Raw genomic sequence first — 21543 nt, 5'->3', positions numbered from 1 at the left:
TGGAACCAGTAAGATAACAGGTTACCACATGATTTTGGAGTCACTTGTAAATATTAAAAGTAGTGAATATTAAATCTGGGAATGCAAAAAACTTATATCTTGGAACCAGTACGATAACAATAAATGGAATGGGGTTTAGGAATATGGGGAAATATAATTATACCAGAAGCCTAGACTAAGAAGGATTGTGGATCTTAAGTAGTCTTTAAAAAAATTTTTTTTTTCAATCTTTAGTTATTTTTGAGAGACAGAGAGACAGAGTGTGAGCAGGTAAGGAACAGAGAGAGAAGGAGACACAGAATCCGAAGCAGGCTCCAGGCTCTGAGCTGTCAGCACAGAGCCCGACGCGGGGCTGGAACTCACGGACCACGAGATCATGACCTGAGCCGAAGTCCCCCGCTTAACCGACTGAGTCACCCAGGCGCCCCAAGTAGTTTTTTAACAAATATTTACTGTGGCTTACGCTGGTGATAGAGAAATTAATATGAAGAGACACATCCTGTGCTCTCCAGAAACTTGTGCGATTGGATTTACCTGTGAGCTCCAAAAGTGAAATGAGTAGCATAGTTCTCTTGTTCTGGTTAAGGGAAACAAACTAGGACATCAGGAGAGATTGACTTTTTCTAAGAATTTAAGAATATATAATAATGGATTATATGAGATTGGGCAGCAATTACCATAAATTACCATAAATCTAGTGGTTTAAAACAACACAATTTATTATCTTATAGTTCTAGAGGTCAGAAGTTCAAAATTGGTGTCACTGGGTTAAAAATTGAAGTGTTGGAGGCGCCTGGGTGGCTCAGTTGGTTGAGTGACTCTTGATTTCCACTCAGGTCATGATCTTATGGTTCATGAGTTTGAGCCTTGCATTGGGCTCTGTGCTGATAATGTGGAGGCTGCTTGGATTCTCTTTCCCTCTCTCTCTCTGCCTCTCCCTGCCTCTCTCTCTCTCAAGTAAGTAAACTTAAAAAAAATTGAAGTGTTTGCAGGTGGGCATTCCTTCTGGCAGCTCTAGCGGAGAATCCATTAATTTGCCGTTTTCAGCTTCTGGAGGCCACTTGCGTTCCTTTGCTTGGGGTCCCTTCCTCCATTTTCAAAGCCAGCAATGCAATATCTTTCAATCTCTCTCTCTCTCTCTCTCTCTCTCTCTCTCTCTCTCTCTCTCTCTCTCTCTCTCTGTCTCTCTCTCTCTGACCTTCCTGTTTTTCTCTTATAAGGACTCTTTCATGATCTTGGGCTCACATGAATAATCAGGATAATCTCCCACCTCAAAACCTTAATTTAATCCCATTTATGAAGCCCTTTTTGCCATGCCAGGTAACATATTCACACGTTCTTGGAATTAAGATGTGAGTATCTTTTGGGATGCTATTGTTCTGACTACCACAGCATCTATTAATAACATGGAAAAGATCTATTATACACCTGAAGCTAATATTATACTGTAAATTAACTGGAATTTAAACAAAAACTAAACAGACAAACCCCAAAACCTAAACCCCCCACACCAAAAACAAACAAACAAACAAATAAATAAAGTGATAGAGGCAAAAACAAAACAAAACAAAACAACCCACGGAAAAGATCTAATATAAATGCTCCCTATCCTTCGAGACTCTAACTTAAGTTCTCTCTCCTCTGATGTTAGTCCCTGCTGCTAGCTGCCTGAAACAGGCACTGTTTATGTCTTAGGCTTACACTGCCCACTGAGAATGCCTGTCACATTGTTAGGTCCCAATAAGCCTGTGAGCTCAGAGCTTATCACATCTTAGTCTCTCATTTTAGACATGAGGCTAAGGTCCAGAGAGATACAGACTTTACTAAGGGGCTGCAGCAAGGTTTCCTAACACATTTCAGTGCTCTTCCTACACTTCAGGAAGGTGAAGTCTGTCCACCTGAGCATAGAGAGACTGACGGGCAGCATAGAAGAGGCTGGAGGCTGAACAGGAACACTAGGGCTCTGACAGGGCCCTGTTGCTCCAGAAATCTGGAGACAGTTCTGAGTACAACATCTCATGCTTAGCTCTTATGATAATCAGAATTGATTTTTATAGGCAGCAAGTTTCCTGTGGCTGCAGAGATATGTTGACACTCACCTCCCAAAGCGTGTAGGAACCAGCTGCTAGAGAGGTTTAATCTGATTTTTTAAATCACAACAAAGACTATGGGAAGTCAAACCAGAATTGCAGGCCTCATCTGCCTTTGTAACTTGTAAATAAATTAACCAGAAGTCCTGACTGGCTATTCCAGGGGTCTGTGTTCTTTAAGGCTACCGCCCCTTTACCTCTACCCAAACTGGTGTGGGTGGAAAGTAAATACCTACAAGCCATTTGCATACTCATTCATTCAATAAACCTGTACCTATTACGTGCCAGGCACTGTCATAAGAGGGCAAATACACAGCTATGATACAATATGAATGATATAATAAAGGAGTGAAGAAAGTGCCAGGAAAGGGAAAGGAGCTGCTACCTCTGCATGGGGAAGTTATTTTAGGCTTCACGAAGAGGGGACACTTGAGCTGGGTCTTAGCAAATGAGTCAGAGTTTTTCAGGTTAATGCTGGGGAAGATCTTTTCAAGCAAAAGGAAACACATTTATTTGCAAAAGCATGATCACTTTTAGGGACCTGTTATATGCCTGGCTGTGGTAGGTGAAACAACATCCCTACCTCTAAGGGGCACTCAGTGCAGTAAGACGGATGTAACACGCATACAAATTACCAATGATGCTGTAGACATGAATGATCCATTGAGAGGTACAGAAAGTTTTAAGGGAGTTCAGAGAGGGAGTGCTCCCTCTCAGCTTGACAGCATCAGGGAAGGGTTCATTGAGGAGGTGGCCTTATTGTAGTGAAAGTCAGGTCTAGCAGATAATAACATCCTCAGAGGCAGAGCTATCTGTCTCATTCTTCTAGGTCTGTGGTCCAGGCTGACCTCGGTTTTTGACTCAGAGGCAATGTTCTGACATTCCCTGAAACGATTTGCATGTTCAGGAAGCAGTGCAGCATGTCCTTAGGAGCAGAGACTTTAGAGTGAGCCAGGTCCATGCTCCAAACCCATTTCTGCGGCTGTTACCTTGTTCATGTCCCCTTTCCTCCTTGTGTTTCTCTTTCTTCTTTTTGAAATAAGGATAATTTTAGTAACAACTACATAGTGTTGTTGAGAGCATGAAATAAGATAATGCTTAGCATGTAGTAAGTGATCATTAATTGGTAGTTTTTGTTATTATTATTCTGGTACTCTCAGGGATTGATTTGTGGCACCAAAGTCTGGATGTTATCTGAGCTGGACTCTGCATCTTTTAGGATTTGATGAACATCCATCTGAATTCTTTCTCTGAGTCCTGAGCTGAGTCTGCAGTGGTTGGTGGCTGATCTCTTTGACAGAGCTGTGCCTGATGGCACATGCAGTTTAGCTGGGGGGATAGAACAATTTAGAAAGCCATAAAAAACTAAAATATGTGGTACTGAATAAATTTAATGGAAGTTTAAAGGAAAGAGTTCAGTAAGAGTGGGTAAGAAAGACTTCTGGGGGGAAAGAAGCAAGGGGACCACTATAGGATGGGGAAAGAAGGAAGGTTGTGATGGAGACATCCCAAGCAAGGGGATTGACATTAGAGGAGGGCATGATTTGTAGTGTACTTTGTACAGTGTTTTTCCAGTGAGGTGACTGGACTTCTCCCATATGTAAGTCACAGCTCTTGCCTCTGCCTCAATTGCCATGTGGTGTAGCCATTCCCTCCTTACAATATTTACATTGTACACACCAAGCATAGTTCTAGGTGCTACAGATACAGCAGTAAAAGTAACAGACAGAATCCCCTATCCCACATTTCCCTAGATTTAAGGGGGAAGACTGGCAGTAAACAAGCAAAATATACAGTATATGCTATGATGATGTGTTCTGGGGAAAAATATGGCAGGAAAAGGGATATAGGAAGTGGAGTGTTATTTTTAAACATTTTTTAAATATTTATTTATTTATTTTTGAGAGAGAGAGACAGAGTGTGAGCAGAGGAGGGGCAGAGAGAGAGGGAGACACAGAATCCAAAGCAGGCTCCAGGCTCTGAGCTGTCAGCACAGAGCCTGATGTGGGGCTTGAATTCACGAACCACGAGATCATGACCTGAACCAAAGTCAGACGCTTAACTGACTGAGCCACCCAGGTGCCCTTGAAGTGGAGTGTTATTTATTTGTTTGTTTATTTATATGTTTAAAAACGTTTAATATAATTTATTGTCAAGTTAGCTAACATATATTGTATAGAGTGTATTCTTGGTTTTGGGGGTAGATTCCTGTGATTCATTGTTTACATACAACACCCAGTGCTCATCCCAGCAAGTGCCCTCCTCAATGGGCACCTCCCCTCCCACCCCACCCCTGTATCAACCCTCTGTTTGTTCTCTGTATTTAAGAGTCTCTTATGGGTTTGCCTCCCTTTCTGTTTGAAACTATTTTTTCCCCTTCCCTTCCCCCATGGTCTTCTGTCAAGTGCCTCAAGTTCCACATATGAATGAAAACATATGATAACCTGTCTTTCTCTGACTGACTTATTTCACTTAGCAGAATACCTTCCAGTTCCATCCACATTGTTGCAAATGGCAGGATTTCATTCTTTCTCATTGCCAAGTTGTAGTCCATTGTATATATAAACCATATCTTCTTTATCCATTCATCAGTTGATGGACATTTGGGCTCTTTTCATGATTTAGCTATTGTTGAAAGTGCTGCTATAAACATTGGGATACAAGTGCCCCTATGAATCAGCACTCCTGTATCCTTCGGTTAAATTCCAAGTAGTGCTATTGCTGGGTCCTAGGGTAGTTCTATTTTTAATTTTTTTGAGGAAACTCCACACTGGGAAGTGCAGTGTTATTTAAAATTTCTCAAAATAAATAAACATTCAAAAAAGTGAAAAAAATTTTTATTTGAATATAACTTATCCTCAATGTTATATTAATTTCTGGTGTGCAACATAGTGATTCAACTTCTCCATGCATTATGCTGTGCCCCCCACAAGGGTAGCTATTGTCTGTGTAATATCACTGACCATATTCCCTATGCTGTGTTCTTTATTCTCATAACTTATTTATTTCATAACTGGACTTTGGAGGGTTTTTTTTAAATTAATTAATTTATTCTTGAGATAGAGGGTGGGGCAGAGAGAGAATGTGGGCCAAGGAGGGGCAGAAAGAGAGGGGAAAGAGAGAATCCCAAGCAGGATCCAACTGTGAGTGCAGTGCCCCATGGGGGGCTCAGACTCATGAACTGTGAGATCATGACCTAAGCCAAAATCTAGAGCCAGGGAGTTGGATCACCTGGGTGATTCAGTCGTTGAGCATCCAACTTTGGCTCAGGTCATGATCTCACAGTTTGTGAGTTGGAGCCCCACATAGGGCTTACTGCTATTGGCACAGAGCCTGCTTCAGATCCTCTGTCTCCCTCTCTCGGCCCCTTCCCCTGCTTGTGCTCTCTGTCTCAAAAATAAATAAAACATAAAAAAAAAAAAAGTCAGACGCTTAACTGATTGAGTACCCAGGTGCCTCTGGACTTTGCGGTTTTTAAAAACAGCTTTATTGGGGCGCCTGGGTGGCGCAGTCGGTTAAGCGTCCGACTTCAGCCAGGTCACGATCTCGCGGTCCGTGAGTTCGAGCCCCGCGTCGGGCTCTGGGCTGATGGCTCAGAGCCTGGAGCCTGTTTCCGATTCTGTGTCTCCCTCTCTCTCTGCCCCTCCCCTGTTCATGCTCTGTCTCTCTCTGTCCCAAAAATAAATAAGCGTTGAAAAAAAAATAAATAAAATAAAAACAGCTTTATTGATGTATAATTGGTACACAAAACAACCTGTACATATTTAATGTATGCCACTTGATTAATTTGGACATATGCAAACATATGTGAAACCATCACCATAATCAAGATGATAGACATATTTATCACATCTAAAAGTTTTCTTGTGTCCTCTTCCCCAAATCTTTTTTTTTTTTTTTTTGGTGAGATTTACCCTTTTAATAAAATTTTAAATGCATAATATAGTGTTGTTAATTATAGGCACTATGCTGTACAGCAGATCTCTAGAACTTATTCATCTTATATCACTGAAACTTTATACCAATTACATAATTCCCCATTTTTCCCTCCCCATAGTCCCTGGAAACCACTGTTCTATTCTCTGCTTCTATGAATTTTACTACTTTAGATATGTCATATAAATAGAATCATGCAGTATTTATCTTTCTGTGATTGGCCTATTTCACTTAGCATAATGTCCTCCAAGTTCATCCATGTTATTGCAAATGGCAAAATTTCCTTTTTTCAAAGGCTGAATAATATTCCATCATCTGTGTATACCACATTTTCTTTATCCATTCATCTATCAATAGATAGTTGGGTTGTTTCCATATCTTGTTACTGTGAATACTGCTGCAGTGAACATGGGTTTACAGATATCCCTGAGATTCTGATTTCAGTTCTTTTGGGTACATACCCAGAAGTAGGATTGATGGATTATATGGCAGTTCTATCAGAGAACTTGAAAAGACATTTCTCCAAAGAAGACCTACAAATGGGCCAACAGATATGTGAAAAACGCTCAGCATTACTAATCATCAAGGAAATGCAAATCAAGACCATTAGATATTACCTCACATGTTAGGATGGCTATTTAAAAACAAAACAAAACACAAGTGTTGGCAAGGATGTGGGGAAATCAGAACCGTTGTTTCACTTGTTCACCGTTCTAACCTTGTGTACTGTTGGTGAGAATGTAGGTGCAGCCACTATGGACCATATGAAGATTCCTTAAAAAATTAAGAAAAGGTAGGGGCGCCTGGGTGGCTCAGTAGGTTGAGCGTCCGACTTTGGCTCAGGTCATGATCTCACGGTTTGTGAGTTTGAGCCCCGCATCGGGCTTTGTGCTGACAGCTCGCAGCCTGGAGCCTGCTTTGGATTCTGTGTCTCCCTCTCTCTCTGCCCCTCCTCCGCTCACTCTGTCTCTCAAAAATAAATAAATGTTAAAAAAAAATTAAGAAAAGGCTTTTGGTTTTACTCAGAATGAGATGGGAGGGTTTTGAGCAGAGGAATTACATGATTTGGCTAACATTCTTAAAATCAACTTTATTTTTGGATAATTTTAGATTTATAGAAAATTTGCAATGAGAGTACAGAGAGTTCTCATATATCCTTCACCCAGTTTCCCTAATATTAACATCTTACATTACCATGGTGCATTTGTCAAAACTAAGAAATTAAAATTAGTACAATATTATTAACCAAACTATAGACTTTATCTGGATTTCACTAGTTTTCAAATAATGTCTTTTTACTGTTCCAGGATCCAGTTCATGTTATATTTAATAACATATTTTAAAAATTGAGGTATAATTCATATCTCATAAAATTCACCTTTTTAAAGTATACAGTTCAATGATTTTTACTATTCCTAAAATTGTGCAACCATCACTACTAACTCCAGAATATTTTAGTGGCTTACATTTCAATATTTAATATGATTGCTCTGAGGAAGGATTATGCCTACATCAAGAATAAATTTTAAAGAGACAAAGGGCAGAAGCAGGGAAGATCAGTTAGGATGTGTAATAATCCAGGCCAGGAATAATGCGTCTGGAAGTTGAGTGGTAGTAAAAGTGGTCAGATTCTGGGTATGTGTTGAAAATATTGTTGACGGTATTTGCTAATGAATTGGTAGTGGGGACAGAAGGAAGACGAGGAGTCAGGGACAATGCCGAGGGTTTGGGCTGAGTGACCGGACGGTTGAAGATGCATCTAATGGAGAAGGGAAGACTGCAGGGAGAGCAGGATTTGGGGGAGATAATTGGGGCTGAGTTCTGGTTATGTTGAGTTTGAAAAGCCTTTTGGAAAACTGAAGGGAGATACAGAATAGGCTGTTGGAGGGGTGCCTGGGTGGCTCAGTCGGTTGAGTGTCCGACTCTTGGTTTAGGCTCAGGTCATGATCTCACAGTTCCTGTGATCAAGCCCCGTGTTGGGCTCTGTGCTGACAGCATGGAGCTTGCTTGGGATTCTCTCTCTCCCTTTCTCTCTCTGCCCAAGTCCTGCTCAAACGCACTCTCTCTCAAAATAAATAAATAAACATTAAAAAAAAAAAAAAGGTAAAAGTACTCAAATGTGTGGTACCTGAAGGTGAAGGGAAAAGTGAGTCAGAAAAGGTTTTTGTTTTTTGTTTTTTAAGATCGTAGAAGTACCAGTATGTTCGTGTGCTGGTGGAACAATCCAAAAGCAGTCAACCAACCAAACTACCAACAAAGAAACAAAAACACAAACCTGGTGCTGTAGGAGAGAGAGGACAATTACTGGGATAATATCCTTGAATTGATAAGAGGAGGTGGCATCACAAGCAGGGGGTAAGCCCTTGCTAGGAGCACAGACTGTGCATCCACATCAACAGGAGAGAGAACAAAGAGGCTGGGCACAGGTGTGGCCAGGGGCTACATGTGCTGGTGGGGGTTCTCCTGGATACAATTTTGGGATGAAGTAGAAAGCAAGGTCATTGGTGGAGAGTGAGGATGGGGAGCAGGCAGTGTGGAGATTCAAGGAGAATGTCATCTAGGAAGAGTGAATAGACTAGGGAAATGTAATTTGATTGCTCATTAGCATTAAGGCTCTACTTGAAATTAGCGATCATAAATTTAAATTCATGAATTCATGAATTTGAAGCAAGGTTGTATGTTTCTCTGCAACCATGATTTGCTCTGTGGATACAGTCATAGAGTAGGCAGAGAGTTGGCTTTAATGAAAGTATTGTTTTGCTGAGTATGGACAAAGCAATAGAAGGCCAGGGGAGTCAGGGTTTTGTACAGAGAAGCCATTGTATAATGACCATAGGATTCAAGCTGGGCAGAGAGGGAAGTGATGACATAAGGCGGGTAGAGGACAGTGAAAAGATCACAGGGGGTTGATGAGCATTGAGAAGGAATGAGCTAGAAAGATCATAGAGATCGGAAAGTGGGAGACTGGAAATTACTATTGGCAATGACAAGGTGCAGGGTATGACGATGAGGGTGAATGGCTGAGCTGGATTAGAAATGAACATTACTAGAAGAAAGCTCAAGGAAATGAGAGTCCAAGATATTGGAAGTCTCATCTCTGTGGATATTGAAATCACCAAGAATTATGGAGAGAGTAACAATGAACCAGGAGTTGTTGATTGGTCAGTAGACAAATAAGTGGGTGGCACAGTCTCATGATGCTCGAGATTCAAAGCTGAAGGTGTTTTGATTTGACTTTTGAAGGAGGGAAAGAATGATCTGGAAGTAGGGGTGAAAAGCAGCAATATCTATCCCACCTCCTGGCCCAGAGATTCAAAGGTGGTAAGAGGGAAAGGGATTATCAATTTGGAGGTGTTAGGAGAAGGTGTGGCCTCAGGGAAACTGGTTTCAGTCACAGCAAGGGGGTGAAGAAAACATTCAGAGAAGAGGCTGAGGAAAACGAGATTTCTCTGATGACTCTGTGTTTCAGAAGGCCCAGTGAAAGGTGTCAGTAGGGAGTGGACTGGAGAGGGTTGGAAAAGATAATGTGCAGAGCTGTATGAGATTCAGAGTCCAGAGATCAAGAATGGCTTGAGAGGCTTGGGATGCTTGCCATGACTGACATGAATAGAGGAATAAAAGGTGCAACATAAATTAAAATGCAGACAGATGGCACCAAGACAGGCGGTGGTTGTAGGGGAAGAGGAATAGGGCCTTGCTTCCTCTTGGTCCCTGCTTTTAGAAGTCAAGAGGCTGGTGGAGATGCCATTCTTACTTGGACTGCCTTCCTCTCGATTTCACACATCAGTGATTATTGTGGCAATAAACACCAACTACCATTTATGTAAAATATCCTCACCTGCATCATGGGGCTAATAATACCTCTCACAGGACTAGCATAAGCTGCCAGTGGCACTGGCTGATGGCCATCTGTGCTCAGTGCTAAAAAAAATTTTTTTTAAGTAATCTCTTCCCCCAATGTGGGGCTTGAACTCATGACCCTGAGATCAAGGGTCACAGGCTTCACCGACTGAGCCAACCAGGAGCCCCTATACTCAGTGCTTTTATCAACTCATTTCATCCTCACAAAACCCTATGAGCTAGGTGCTGTTATCGTCCCTATTTTACAGATAAGTAAACCGAGGTCCGGAGAAGTTAGGTAGCTTAAGTTCATACAAATAGCATGTAACAGAGTCCAGATTTGAACTGAGCTCTGTCTTTAAAACACCCCTATGTCCTGTGCCGTTACTCTTCTTGTTATATCTTCACATGGATAAGGGCTTGAGTGCTTAGAAAGCACTCAATAGATGGTAAAGATGTTGCTAAGAGTTATAATTTATTGGGAAGCAACTATATATTGTGCAAATGGTTACATGCATTTTTCAAAAAGTGATTACAACTATGCTGCACAGAACAAATGAGAAAACTAAGACTTAAAAGTTAAGGAACTTAATCTTACTAAGATTGGTAAATGACAGAGCAGAGATTCAAAATTAGGGCCATCTGCTGTAGAGCCTGTATTCTTTTCACAGCCAACTCCCCTCCCACTCTTCCCACTGCCCTGTGATACCCCAGGGACCTCACAGGTGTCAATGTCATGGCTGAAACTTTGGAACCTCCAAGCAAACACCCAGAAAGGGATGGGTCATGTGTTGTAAACTATCTCCTCTTAGCTTTCCTTCCCCTCCCTCTTTCCACCCCACTACAACTTCCCAGGTGATTCTAATGGACATCCAAAGTTGTACAACACTGATAGATAGGTATATAGTAGTTCCTGCTGCACATTCTGGCAGATTCAAAGGAAGGATGGGGGACTGGGTTAGTTCAGCTAAGGAAGAAGTAGAATGAAAACACAGCACCAGCAATGTGATAAGTAATGATGTCTCTGAACCTGTTTCGTCAGCTGTAAAATAGGAATAATATTAATAGCTACTTCTCTGTAGTGCAGTAAAGATTAAATGAGACAATATAAGGAAAGGACCCAACATGGTGCCTAAGACATATTATGTGCTCAAATAAACTTGCCCAATGCCACACAGTGATTGGTAGAGCCAGGATAAATTCATGAGTGTTCTCTTGTGCCATACTATTGTACTGATCTTGGTTACTACCATTTCAAAGATTGGGGGTGCCTGGGTGGCTCAGTTGGTTAAGTGTCCAACTTTTAATTTTGGCTCAAGTCTTGATCTTACAGTTCATGGGATCCAGTCCTGTGCTGTCAGCCCAGAGCCTGCTTGGGTTTCTCTCTCTCCCTTTCTCTCTGCCCCTCTTCCTGCTCATGCTCATGGGTGTACATTCTCTCTCTCTCTCTCTCTCTCTCTCTCTCTCTCTCTCTCTCTCTTTCTCTCCCTCTCTCTCAAAATGAATAAATCAACTTTAGAAACAAAAAACAAAGATTATGAGCTGTGGGGTTTACAGGGTAGAGTCTATCAGCAGAGAAATTAGATATGAGTCACGGACGCTTTACACCCATTTTCAGTGGGGGATAGAGAGAGCAGCAGTGCTCTGCTCTCAAAGATGCCCAGTTGCCTTCAAAGCCTTCAAAGATTCTCCTAGCTTGCTTAAGTACTGCCAGATGTGTTGCAAAGGGCAGGGGAAGGAGTAGGGGAGGCCATTCAACTGAGAATTTTATAATTCCTTCCTTCTACAAACTTCTTCTTCCCCCACACTGTTGCCCAACACCATTGCCCCACACCTTGGGTTGCCAGGTGGCAGCTGGAAATTCTTATCCTCTCTGTACTCCTGTGCTTCTCACCTTCCTCTGTGAAGTCTGTCAACTCTGTGCTAATGACGCAGAGGCTCTGAGCTCAGGCCCCGGGTGGAGGTGGAGGAGACACAAAAAGGATGGGAGGTCAAGTCCAAGGGAATATCTATACTCCCTCTCTTTTTGAGCCTCCACCTCAAAACTGAGGGTCCTCCTTTATTCCTCTCAGCTTTTGTCCTAGTCATCCAGTTGTTAATGAGAACTATCAATTCTATCTCCCAAATTTCCCTCCTTGGTTCTGTGCTATAAACATTTATCTAGGGTTAACTGTGTGCTTCCCTTCTGCCCCTTTCTTACTTTAGGTTCCTCTTATTTCCCCCCTTAGACTGTAGCAGCAGACTGAAGGAATCTCCCTGCCCCCAGTCTTGCTCCCTCCTTATGTTCTCTGGTCACTGTCCCTCCACTGCGTAAAACCCAGAAAGGGCTGTCCACTGATACCCAATAAATTCCTTTGCCTGGCATTCCAGGCCCTTTCTTGCCTTCCCAGCTCCATCCTCAGTCACTCAGCCCTCAGGCACACTCTACCTGCGTGTTCTCCAAACCCCAAATCCAAACACAGGATGCACTTACAAAAAAAACAAAAAACAAACAAACAAACAAAAAAACCCCACCAAAGAACAAAACTCACTTTATTTTTTAGAATAGTTTTGGATTTATAGAAAAATTATGAAGATAACACAGAGTTCTTATTTATCCCACACCCAATTTCCCCTATTATTACCATCTTACATTAATTAATATGGTACATTTGTTCTAATCAACCAATATTGATACCTTGTTATTAACCTAAGTGCATAATTTATTCAGACTTCCTTAGTTTTTACTTATTATCCCTTTCCTGTTCCAGGATCCCATCCAGGATACCATACTTCATTTAGTTGTCATGTCTGCTTAGGTTGCTCATGGCTGTGAGAGTTAGGATGCACTTTTTTTGTGTCTTGCTTTCCCTTTCTGTAGGGAATACTTTCCCCCACACCCATCCCCCATTTTCCACCAGCAAACTTCTATTTGACTTTAAAGGCTCAGTGCAAATAAAGGCTTCTCTGGAAACCTTTCCTGACCCACCTCACCCCTAGCCTAAGTTAAGGGCCCTTCCTTTACTTCCTACACTTACCAGCTATACTGCAAGTGTTTCAGACTTGTCTGTCTTCCTCCCAGACTGCAAGTTCCCTGAGGGCAGGGTCAGGTCTGATTCATGTCTACAGTTCCATTGCCCAGCAGGGCCTGGCAAAGAGTAAGCATTCAATAGAGTTTGGCAAAATGGAAGTCAGTGTTCAGGCTGTGGCTTTATACTTCCTAAAGTCAAGGCTAGCCATTCCTCCTGCACCCAGCACGTCTGACACTCCTTTGGCCTAGATTAAGTTTTGCCTCCCCTAGGAACCTCCTCTGGTCAATTCTGCCCCTCGGTGGTTGGGAGGTCTGAGGCTTCTCTTGGGTTAGCCTCTCTGTAGAATGGACAACCACTTTCTCATGTGCTTTTCTTCTCAGAACCATGTGGACACCAGTCCTGTTAGATCATCATGTACATCAATGATCTCATTTAATCCTGAGAGGGGGTCTTGTCATCCTCATTGTACACATGAGGACACTGAGGACCAAAGAGGTGAAGTGTTTGTACTTTACCGGAGGTCACACAGCTGGTAAATGGGTTAAGTGAGACTTGAACCCAGGCTTTTGTGACTCACCTTCAAACCTGGGCTTTTCTCACTGGCCCACAGTGTTTCTGCATATAAAAAATGAGACCTAACCCCCAAGCAACAGTTTAGTGCTGTCTCAGAGCATCCCGGGACATCCCAGCCTCCTCTGCAGGAACTGTTTTAAATAGGGGTCCAGGCTGAACCCTTTAGTTTCCTCAGGGAGGACTGGGGAGGAGAAGATGAGGGAGTGGTTTCGTGGGTGGCTCAGTTGGTTAGTGTCCAACTTTGGCTCAGGTCATGATCTTGCAGTTCATGAATTTGAGCCCCAAATTGGGCTCTTTGCTGTCAGCCCAGAGCCCGCTTTGGATCCTCTGTCCCCCTCTCTCTCTCTGCCCCTTGCCCGCTGATTTCTCTGTCTCTCTCTCAAAATAGATAAATAAACTTTGGAAAACAAAAGAGAAAGATGAGAGAATTAAGAGAGAAGAGAAAGAGTGAATACAGGAAATCAGAGGTGATGTTAAGGTTGGACATTGTGTCCAAGCTCCTATGAGGAGTCATTTTGTGAGGAGAGAAAATGTTCTCTCAGGATACTGTCCTCCCCGACTGCTGTGTTGCTGTGTCAACCGATTGAGCCCAAAGGCCAGCCTGGAAATTTACCACCAGTGGAGGCATAATTACCCTTTTAATTTCCTTCCAGCGGAAGTTTGTTCAGGTAGTTACCAGCCCTGTTTTCTTGGGCTTCTCCCTCTTAGCACTTTCCCACACCTCCAGCTCTCTGGGAATCTGAGGTCTTCCCTGGATGTGGCACTAGGGGAGGAACAGCAGATAATTGAGGGCATGTAAATTGAATGAACCTGACTAATGTTTATACAAAGCTTTGCAGCTGCCCAAGCACTGTCACAACAGTTATTTTATCTTTCCAGCAATACAAAGAAAAGGATATTATTTTCAACTCCATTTTGCAGCTAACAAATCAACTCAGAAAGTCAGATAACTAGTCTGAGGTTACATGCCAGGAAGTGGCAGAACTGGAATTTGAACTCAGATGTGTTCCATCCCCAAATCCATGCTCTTACTGCTGTTCCTTACAGTACCCATTCATTCAGTGCTCACAGTGTTTAGTTAAATGATAAATTAAGTGATGAAGGTACACTAAAATTAGGGGGGATTTTGAGAATGAGGATTTTAATAGGCTTCTTGGAGGAAGTGATCCCACCCTGAGATGGGAACAGAATTGAATGCCAATGTATAATATTTACAAAAATATATTTTTGTCTTGTTTCCACAGGGATTTAAAATGGTAGAGAAAGATTAGACAGAATGAATCATTTTTTTCTTTTTTCCAGTTTGGTTCTGACTCTAGCCTGATTTTTTTCCCTCAGGTTTGCTGCTCCAAATTACCTCCTAGAAGTTTAGTCAATCCCAAAAAGTAAAAACCAGACCAAACAAAACTAAAAGAGTTTATGGTCTTGTGGATAAGACAGCTTGGCAATTCATACAGTATTTCCCTAGAGAGAGGGTAGAATAGGGGTTAGGAAGGCTAACCCTGGGGTCAGACTGCCTGGTTCAGACCATTATCAGCTATGTGACCTTAGGCAAGCATTTAACCTCTGAGTCTGAGTTACCTCATCTGTTGAAGTGGTATGACAATGGGACCTCTCCCAGAAAGCTGTAATAATGAATTAGCACAGTGCTTGGCAAATGGCAGCCAGTCATTACTTCTATCTGTGGGTTTTGGGGGGAGATTTGAACAGAATTCTGAATGGTAAGTAGGGACTGGTTTAGCAGGGCAGGTCAGGCTGTTCTAGGCAGAGGGAACAACATGGAAGAAAACACAGAGACTTTGAAGAGAACAATATTTGGGACCTGGAGAGTAGCTCAGAATGGTTAGAATCTGAGGAGAAAGAATGGGAGGGGTGGCATGAGCTTAAGGCAGTAAAACTATTAGGTTAGAAAACAAGGGATAAGTTTAGCATCCTAGCATCCTGGAAAGAAGTATGGCACAGGGCTTAAACTACCTTCAACATTTACTAATTTGGGCTAGTTAACCTCTCTGTACCTTGGTTTCTTTGCCCTACCCACTCAGAGCTGGTTGTGAGGATTGTGAAGTAATGCATGAAAAATACTTGTCACAGTGCCTGATACTTAGTAAATACTCAATTTATTATTATTATTAGTAGTAGTAGTAGTAGTAGTAGTAGTAGTATTTATCCTGACTCCTTAGAACCAGAAGAGGCCCTAAAAATTATCTAGTCTAATGTCCCTGGGTTTTTTTTAATGTTTATTTTAGTTTTGAGACAGAGAGACAGAGCATGAGTGGGGGGTGGGGGAGTGGGGAGAGAGAGAGGGAGACACAGAATCTGAAGCAGGCTCCAGGGTCTGAGCTGTCAGCACAGAGCCCCACGCAGGGCTCGAACCCATGAACTGCGAGATCATAACCTGAGCTGAGGTCGGACACTTAACTGACTGAGACACCCAGGTGCCCCTAATGTCCCTGTTTTAAAGGTGGAAAACCAAGGCCCAAAGTGGGGTGTATTTATAATCCCACAAAGCAAGTTAGTGGTAGAATTAAATCATACCCAGGCCTCCTGACTCCCAGCCTGCACCGTGTGGCTCCCTTACTATTGTCAGGCCACCTCTGACAGGTTCTCCCTCCCTCTACAGATGATTGTCTCCCCTCCTTTGTAAATAAATTTCAAGGCATTTATTTTGTGCTTATCCTATTTTTAGAACACTCTGGCACCTGTATGCAAATGATCCTCAGGGGACTTTGTCTGCTATGGTGACTTGGGCCAACTCCCCAAAGAAAGCAGCTATGAAACCAAAGGGAAAGCACAGCCCAGGGTGGGGTGGAGATCCTGCACTATCTTTCTAGTGAAGTCTTAGAAGTCCTGGGGAGTTCATTCTTTTTTTTTTAAGTTTATTTATTTTGAGAGAGAGAGAGAGTGAGGGTGAGTGGACGAGGGGCAGAGAGAAAGAGAGGGAGAGAGAGAGAATCCCAAGCAGGCTCCGGCTGTCAGCGAGGAGCCCGGCTTAGGGCTCGAACTCATGAACTGTGAGATCATGACCTAAGCCGAAATCAACAGTCCGACATTTAACTGACTCAGCCACCCAGGCACCCCCTGAAGGGTTCATTCTAATCTCTTACCTGCCATCTGTATTTTAATTCTTTTTGTCTCTGTTTGGAAATGAGTTCATAAGGAGGTCTTTGGCCAGGTTCCAAGCTGAGTTTTTGGGATTCAAATGTCATGTCAGAAGGTAATGTGAAACCCAGGCCTGTGGACATTCATATCAGCTATTTAGCTGTGATGCTGGCTCACGTTCTGGAGAAATGATTCTTACTTTCAGGAAAATAGAAGTATCATGGGGGATTGGAGGGAAAAAGATAATTTTATCAGACAACCCAATGGTTCTGCCTTGCAGAGCTGAAGAGAATTGGGACTAATGAGATGATAAGAAGGACACGGGAACAAGGCCTCAAGCACGTCTCCCATAAAGGGCAATTTCCCTGGCCCTTGGCATAAGCAGCAGTGTCCCCATCCTCAGTGGCCTCACCATTTAGCACACACTTCCTGAATGTCTTCCAGGTGACAGGCCCAATGTTGGGCGCCACAAACTCCTCAGTGGCTTTTCTTTGCAGGACAGTGTCCAAGCACCTGGCCTGGCCTCAATGATCTAGGTAGCTCCAGCCTCACTTCCTACTTCTACCCTCACCTAGTATTTTAACTATTCTGTTTCAGAGAATCTAAAATGCTATCAATTGTAAATTATATTCTTATTTCAGAGATGTTAAAATGTGAAAAAGTGAACATCTTAGAGTCCTTCTGAGTATCTTATACTTCAGTGAAAATGGAACTGCTCGTACTCTCCCCAGACGCCATGGCATTTCAGGCTTCACTTTTTTTTTTTTTTAACTGTTTATTATAGATAATTTCAAACATGCAGTCAAATGGGGAGACTACATATTACATGCATTCCATAATCCATCTACAACAATTATCAACTTATGGTTTATCCTCCATGTTTTCTCCATATTTTGTTTTCCCTGGGGTATATTAAGAGCAACTGCCACTACCTACTATGGACTTAATTTTTCTTAATTATAGAAGTAATATATGCCCATTAAAAAAAATACTTTAAGATTACATTCAGGCATAAAGAAAAAAAACCATTATTGTTGTTGTGGTTCGTTTCTTTCCAGTTTCTTTTCTATGAGTTTTTATCGTAATTGAAGTCACACTGTATATTCAATTTTATATCCTGCTTTTTAAAAATGTAACATGGGGCACCTGGGTGGCGCCCCTACTTCGGGGCCCCTACTTCAGTTGGGCATCCGACTTTGGCTCAGGTCATGATCTCGCGGTCCGTGAGTTCGAGCCCTGCATCGGGCTCTGGGCTGACAGCTCAGAGCCTGGAGCCTATTTTGGATTCTGTGTCTCCCTCTCTCTCTGACCCTCCCCTGCTCATGCTGTGTCTCTCTCTGTCTCAAAAATAAATAAAACGTTAAAAATTTTTTTTAAAAATGTAACATTATAGCATAAATATAGCTAAAATTATTAGCAAGTCTTTACAAATATGATTTTAATGACTTCATTGTACATCATAGGGAGGATGCACCAGATCCATTCATTAATTCATGTAGTCAACAATATTTGTTGCACTTACATGTGTTGGGCACTATAAATAAGGTAAAAGAATGAGGCACAATCTCTGGTTTCTCAAAGTTTAGTTGTTCTCTATGGCTTAAATATTTAATTATTTTTCAGTTTGGGGCTGTTATGAATCATGTTATAGTGATTAGTGATCATCCTTGTGCGTAAAACTTTTCCTACGTTTTAGATTATTTCCTTTAAATGGATTTTCGATAGTGAAATTCCTAATTCATGTTATCTTTGCCAGCATGGAATATGATGTTAGCTTAATTTTAGCTAATTCAATAGGTTAAAAATGGTACCTCATCATTTCAAATTACATTCCTCTGATTACATATGGAACAGTCATCTATATATTTATTAATCATTTGTTTTCTGCAAATTGTCTGTTTGACAAGGTTCCTATTTTTATCACTGTCAATTTCTCAGTACAAGGTCTGATTCTTATTTCCTTTTACTTGCTGTGACCTGGGAATGTATTAAGTATAATCTTGTTCCAAGCTTCTCTTTTTTCTCCTAGCCCTCTCCTACCTCACTTCTTCCCCCACCACTTGCTATCCTGAAGGGGAGTTGGGTGAGTCACCTAAAGGATACAGGAAGTAAAAAATTAAGTAAATTCCTCAGAGAGACTTCTGAGAATGCTCTGAATGGTGCTGATGTCAATTTGGAGGCAAAAAGGGTGAAGAGGAAATGGGTTGCCAACTCTAATGCTAAATTTGTCTATGCCAAAGCACTGAGGTTTTATGGATGATGGTTCATTCAGTAGGTATCTTTAAAATACCTGCTCAGATCTGTGCTGGGTGCTGATAAGGGCTTACTAGCTAGAGAAGACACAAATGAAATAGATCATAATTTTTTTTCTAAGGTTTATTTTGAGAGAGAGTGAGAGAGAGCACGGTGCATGTGCACGTGTGCTTGAACAGGAGAGGGGCAGAGAGAGAGAGAGGAAGAGAGAGTATCCCATGCTGCCAGCACAGAGCCTGACTTGGGGCTTGATCCCATGAACCATGAGACCATGACCAGAGCCAAAACCAAGAGTTGGAAGCCCAACAACTGAGCCACCCAGGCATCCCAGAAATAGGTTGTAATTAATAGTCAACTATGTATATTTTAAAGGCATCCAGACTAAGTGGAAAGGTTCAGCAGATAATTAGTAATTTCCATCTAAAACTTAGAAGTGAGGGGTTGAGGGGAGGATAAAGAGCCAGTGTAGAAGACAGAGCAGGAGCAGGGGGAAAATAAAGGGAACACATTGATGAAGCAAGGTGATGCTGAGGAAAGGTGGGGTTTCAAGAAGAGGAATGTATGTTTGGGGGATGCCATCTTTGTTATTTAGGGCAAAAGAGAGACCACATTATCTGCCCTTCTCTTATTCATTCATTTCTTTGTTCAGTTAGTATTTTTGAATACTTGCCAGTTGCCAGGTACTGCTTTAGACATTGCAGAAGGTATAGAAATGAAAGACATAGCCCCTAAACCATAGTCTAAATGAGGAGATGCAGATGGGAGTGGAAACAAATTCCTGATATAGGTGCGGTGAGTCATTCATTCAAAAAATATTTATTGGGGCACCTGGGTGGCTCAGTCGGTTGAGGATCTGACTCTTGGTTTTGGTTCAGGTCATGATCCTAGGGTTGTGGGATCCAGACCTGCATCAGGCTCTGCACTGAGCATGGAACCTGCTTAAGATTCTCTCTCTTTCTGGGGCGCCTGGGTGGCTCAGTCGGTTAAGTGGCCGACTTCGGCTCAGGTCACGATCTCACGGTCTGTGAGTTCGAGCCCCGCGTCCAGCTCTGTGCTGACAGCTCAGAGCCTGGAGCCTGTTTCGGATTCTGTGTCTCCCTCTCCCTGACCCTCCCCCGTTCATGCTCTGTCTCTCTCTGTCTCAAAAATAAATAAACATTAAAAAAATAAAAAAAAAAAAGATTCTCTCTCTTTCTCTCTCTCTCCCTCTGCCCCTGTCCCCTGCTTGTGTACTCTCTCTCTTTCTAAAATAAAATAAAATTAATATTTATTGAACACACAAGACATGCCAGATACATTGAGGAGCAATGAAAGGAAGTCCTATAACCTTTGGTTTATCTGCTTGAAGTAAAATGTGGAAATCATGGAAGTCAATAGTTATATCCTTGAGAGGTTTTGAGTTTTGAGTGTTTGACAAGGGTTTTGTGTAAGAGACCAATGCCAAAAATAAGAATCCAGGGCATTCATTTCTCTGGGCCTTGGCTTCCCATCTGCAAAATGAGGGAGTTGACCCTATATGTATCTATCATAGGATTAGTCACATATGAGGTAGCTTCCCCACTAGACTGAGAATTCCCAGAGCAAGGATTACATGGGTCTTTGTCACTGGCACAGTGAAATATTTGTGGTAAATCAGTAAATATTTGTGGAATTGATTATTCTTGTGAGGGCCTTCTAGCTCTAATATTCTGTGCTCTGCTGCTGCTAAAATAAAGTCCCAAGTACGTTCTGTGGAAGCCCAGAAGGAATGATGACAAATTTTGATGCTAGATCCCAAAGAACTTTCCAGAATAGGCACCCGCTGACCTGGACCTCAAAGTTAGATAGGATTACAGTGAACAGGGAAGTGCTTTATAATCCCTAGTCCTGGATTCTAGTGACCTCTTTCCTGCCTTGTGCCCTCAAGGATCTATCAGTTACTACCTATATGCCCTTAGGCTTTAATTTTCTCACCTGTAAACCAGTAGTGACAATAATACATGGTATGCTGAAGAGAACATCATGTGGAGTCTGAATAGTTGGATTTGAGTCTTTGACTAGCCAAAAAGTAAGCAGCCATATGACCTTGGGAAAGTCACTATACCTCTCTAGGTCTCAATTTCTCTACCTGCAAAATAAAGGAGTCAGACTAGATGAGCTAAGATTGATTTCTTCTGGCTCTAAACAGTCTGCATCCAGGGTCATTGTTAGGATCCAATAAGGTGATGCAACAAAATGTTTATAAACTCTAGGTGGTCCACAGTGTGGTCTGTATTGCTGAGGACAGATGGGTGTAACACCAAGCCAGCTCCAAGGGATCACTTTCTCCATTCCTCAGTCCTCGGCTTCTCCCAGACTCCATTGAACCTCTCTGAAAAGCTTCTCTACCTCTGGTTTCCTCCCACTCCCATGGGACACAATGCCTTGGCTTTCTGCTGCTGCAAATACAAAGGGCTTGGAGCTTGACAGGTGTGGGTCAGAGGGTGAGGTGTAGGGAAAGCCAGCCCAGAAGCTCTCCTTACTGCCTTCCTGGTGCTCATTATTTCTATCTCCCAACATGGCCCAGAGGGAGTGAATTGAATAGGAGGGAGGGAGGAGTCTGGCCCGGAGGAGAAAGTATGCAACAGGGCAGTATCCAGGGATGGAGGCCCCAGAAACAACCTCTTACCAGTTGTGTGACCTTCCAGGATGTGTCACTGCTTTGTGCCTCTTGCTTTATCTATAACATGGAAAGGGACCAGTAAGAGGAGGTGGTTTGTATG

The 21543-nt window shown here is 42.3% G+C and overlaps 1 protein-coding gene and 1 long non-coding RNA gene across 2 annotated transcripts in view; both read left to right on the top strand.

Annotated features, from left to right (window-relative positions):
- The window catches only part of RAB3B (RAB3B, member RAS oncogene family), a 66057-nt gene that overhangs the window by 15925 nt on the left and 28589 nt on the right, over window positions 1–21543 (top strand). The window lies entirely within an intron of this gene.
- On the top strand, window positions 769–6700 carry LOC115521939. Its single transcript, XR_003971208.1, has 3 exons — window positions 769–780; window positions 2062–2064; window positions 6528–6700. It is a non-coding gene; the product is annotated as an uncharacterized LOC115521939 (long non-coding RNA).

Source organism: Lynx canadensis, chromosome C1 (genome assembly GCF_007474595.2).
Source record: "Lynx canadensis isolate LIC74 chromosome C1, mLynCan4.pri.v2, whole genome shotgun sequence".
In the NCBI taxonomy this organism is placed as follows: Eukaryota; Metazoa; Chordata; class Mammalia; order Carnivora; family Felidae; genus Lynx; species Lynx canadensis.
The sequence above is the reverse complement of the archived record's forward strand: the minus strand, read 5'-3'. Positions and strand labels throughout refer to the sequence as shown.